The 4250-nt window shown below is 46.3% G+C and overlaps 1 pseudogene; it reads left to right on the top strand.

The window, feature by feature from the left end:
• Positions 1 to 664: 664 nt before the first annotated feature.
• LOC119542780 lies at positions 665 to 1869 on the top strand (annotated as a pseudogene).
• The last annotated feature ends 2381 nt before the right edge of the window (positions 1870 to 4250 follow it).

The following is a 4250-nucleotide window of genomic DNA, read 5'->3' as shown; positions in this document are numbered from 1 at the left end:
TGAAGAGAATTCCCAGAAACTGAAACCTAGGTGGTTAATAAACATATGTATAATACTCAACCTCATTAGTAATCAAAGAAATGAAAAAATAAACCCCATAAAATTGTCAAACATTAAAAAGAATGTCACACAAAACATAAGACTGTGGGGAAACAGGAAAGTCTTATACATGATTTGTAAAAAGAAAGAATAAATAGATACAGTCTTTCTGAAGAGCAGTTTGACAATATGAATCAAACTTTTAAAGTGACTTGGCAATTCCACATACAGGAAGTTATTTAAAGGAATTCACAAGACAAGAGTTCAGAGGCATGTATAAAAGCATGCTCAGTTTCAACAGTGTTTATTACAGTGAGAGAGGAGAAATAGCATATACATCAAACATGTGCTACATCCATATAATGGAATATTCTGCAGTCATTAAGAATGACAATTTTGACCATGCTGATGAGAGGCAGGGCATGGTGACCAGCGGTCAGTCCTGGAGACCACGTGCAGAGCCGCCTGGCTGGCGTGGAGGCCGGGAGGCACGTGGCTGGGAGGTGTGCTGGCCGCTGCCTGGGCAGCTGGGCTCTGGCGGGCAGAGCAGATGTGGGGCTCGGCTTGCTGGCGGGTAGGAGGCCAGCGGACGGCTCCCCCAGGAAGGACAGGTGCTGGGGCAGAAATGACAAACACCTTAGGGGAAGGGAGCTTAGTGGTGTCCATCTCTTCTGCCTGGGGTGCAGAATTTGATGCTGTTGTTGGATATATAGAGGACATTATCATGGATGGTAAATTCCAGGTTCTGCAGAGAAATTTCATGGACAAATACTACCAGGAGTTTGAGGACACAGAAGAGAATACAGTCACCCACATGCCTGTTTTTTTTTTCCACAATTTTATTGAGAAATAATCACATACCATACAATCATCCAAAGTGTACAATCAATTGTTCACAGTACTATCATGTAGTTGTGCATTCATCACCACAATTTTTGAACATTTCCATTACTCCAAAAAAATAAAAGTAAAAAAGAACACCTGAAACATCCCATCTCTCCCATCGCCCCCACCCCATTATTCATTTACTTTTTTTGTCCCCATTTTTCTGCCCATATGTAAATACACTGGAGAAAGGGAGTATGACCACTAGGTTTTCACAGTCACATGGTCACACCATATAAGCTATGTAGTTATATGATCGTTTTCAAGAATCGAGACTACTGGAGTGGAGTTCAACACTTTCAGGTATTTACTTCTATCTATTCTAATACACTAAAAACTAAAAAGGGATATCTATATAATGCATAAGGATGCCCTCCAGAGTGACCTCTTGACTCAATTTGAAATTGCTCACCCACTGAAACTTTACTTTTTTCATTTCTCTTCCCCCTTCTGGTAAAGAAGGCTTTCTCAATCCCACGATGCTGGGTCCAGGCTCATCCTGGGGAGTCATGTCCCGCATTGCCAGGGAGATTTCCACCCCTGGGAGTCAAGTCCCACGTAGTGGGGGAGGGCAGTGAGTTTACCTGCCGAGTTGACTTAGAGAGGTCACATCTGAGCAACAAAAGAGGTTCTCTGGAGCCCACCTATTTTTAATGAATACCTTTCTTAGGTAGACAAGTATATTGAAGAACAGCTGCTGGAGCAGATTCCCAGATTCAATGTGGTGGCTTCCACCAAAGCCTTAAGGCACCATAAAGATGAAGTGGCCAATGAATATTTGACACACTGCTCACATTTATTGATTTTCTGGCATTTACAGAAATGTTTCTGGATTACAGAGCAGAAAAAGAAGGCCAGGGACTGGACTTAAGCGGGGGTTTAGTGGTGACCATCTTGTGCAAATCACTTTCCATACCAGCTTTCCAGGACAGTCGTCGGCACTGATCCTGGAGCCCTCTCTGGCAAGCAATGGCCTTGAGGACATCCAGGACCCAAGAGGCAGGGAGAGACTTCCACTATGAAAACAGGAGAATGCATCTCAGAAAGTCTGACTCTGTTCTGTGGGTCTTCATTAACGCCTAATAGTTAATGAACCAAAAAGATAATTACCTGACCCTCTACAGACCTCTGCTTCTCCTGAAACTCCTTCTTGTATTCTCCTAGTACTTCTGCCAGAGGAGACGCCTCTCCCAGGGGCTTCTGAGAGACCACACTGAGGCAAGAGGATGTCAAATATTCCACCCGGCAGGTGCCTTCACCCTGGAGATTGCCCTCTTTCCACTTGTACATGGCTTAGTACCAGTCTATGCCAAGAACATGGAATGTGATGTGAGTCCTAGTATTCTGGGATTTGGTCTGGATGGCTGAACTTCTGTCCCCTTGCCCTTCTTCAGTGTTGTCCAGACTCTCTTTCCTTCCCCAGCTGGCTCCAGGCTTCCTCTCCAACATGTCTTTCTTGATCAATCCCTCCCCCAATTCCAAGTTTCCTTCAGTTTTTGGCCACCTCCCTCAGTAGCCCTCCCCATGCTCAAATGGTTCACAAGGGGGTGCCAGACCCTCACTGTCTACTTTCAGCTCAGTCCTGCCTTGGTGTGTGACCTATCCCATTTTCCTTTCAGACTAGGGGTGTCCCTCTCTCTTTATTCATGTCCATTCATTCATTCAGTTGACCATCAAACTTTCACTGAGTGGCCCACACCCTGTGCAGAGTCCAGAGACAGCCTCCAGGACTAAGCTTTCCATACACGTGGCCCAGATGGAGAAAGAACCTAAAGCAGCCATCCCCAAACCCTGCCAGTCCAGTCTCATGAGAAGCTAGTTAAGTCAAAGACAGTTCAACCTCTTTCCGGTAAGTAAGGCAACCCAAGGAGCTGAGGTCCTGGGAAGTTTCCTGGAGGGTGGTGGCGTTTCTTGCACTGTCTCTAGCAGGCCAGTGAGAACAGCAATGTGGAACTGCCTTCCCCCACTCCCAAAGTATATTAGAGCCACGCAGAGCTGTGCCAGAGGCAGGTACGGAAGGGGGCCATCTCCTGCCTAAAGGCCTTGAAAGGAACTGCAAGGATCTACTGAATTCTCCAGTGTTGGAACTTCAAAATGTCTCCTCCAAGCCTTGAGACCAGAGCCGCTATACTTTGGAGATCAGATGGGGTGAGCTACAAGGGGACAGGCCCATCTTGGGCTCAAGAACATGGAAGCCAGGCCCTAGAGCCCTCCTTGAGCCGTCAGACAAATGTACAGGTGCTCTCTCATTAGTTCAGCCCTGAGAAGTAAGGGTAATACATGACTTACAGTGACTCACAAACCAATATTTTACCAGATGGGATTGGCTTGGGGTATGAGGAAAGGAGAATACCCTAATTGTCACATCTGCTGAAGCCCCTAGTATCCCTAACAAAATCTTAGTAGCTGCCTCATTATCCCTGTCACCCCTGGGTTTGAGTTTCAGCTTTCTGAGAATAGCTGGGAACTGCTGGTATAAAGATAGGAAGGCATCTTCCCCATTCCTAATTTTACATCCACCTGGAGTGAGCTAGTGTAACACTCCTCTGGGGCCTCTCTCTTACCTTGTTAGTGAGTCTGGAAGGAAGAAGTGGGCATCCTCAGTGCCACCCCTTCATCACTTGGGATGTGGTGGCCCAGAGCAAGCCTGTGTTCTTCCTTATCCACCATGAGGGGTCTGACCTGTAGGGAAGGTCATGGTGGCCCCGTGCTGCCTCTGCCCAGGTGGGAAATCTGGCTAATCCTGAGGTTCTGTAATAGGAAACCCATTTCACCCAAGATACAAGCCACATTATCTGCTTTGTTGGTAATGAAGGCAGTATTTTGGTTTTCCATTTGCCTTATTCTTTTGTCTTATTTTTAATTGGTTCAGAAGCTGGGCAGGGAAGAGGGGTGTTATGGATTGACCCTTCAAACCCCGGGATCTGTGTTTACAGAATGAGAATTTGCTCTGTGCCTAGCTGGGGTGGAGCTGGAGCAAAGGAGCCACCAAAGGAGCAAAGATTCCCAGTGGAATGTATTCCCTTGATGAACTGCAGGACCTTCTTCTTCCAAGACTGGATCTTGGAGGCCTGCCCAGAGGTAGGATGGTGGATGAGATACTTCCTTGGGGTCCCCATGTAAACTCTGTAACTACACTTGGACAGAACTATCACAAGAACCCAATAAAATGGTAAAGGAAAAGCCAAGACTATTCAGTTCCCTTTATACCCATTACCGAACTGGCAGAAGCCCTACCCCATTTCCCTCCACTCTTAGGCCTTGGTTTATTCTGCTGACTTCTTGAATGAAACCCAAACACCAGGGTGTGAAATACAGTGCAATTT

This window comes from Choloepus didactylus, chromosome 8, assembly GCF_015220235.1.
Source record: "Choloepus didactylus isolate mChoDid1 chromosome 8, mChoDid1.pri, whole genome shotgun sequence".
Lineage (NCBI taxonomy): Eukaryota > Metazoa > Chordata > Mammalia > Pilosa > Megalonychidae > Choloepus > Choloepus didactylus.
The sequence above is the reverse complement of the archived record's forward strand: the minus strand, read 5'-3'. Positions and strand labels throughout refer to the sequence as shown.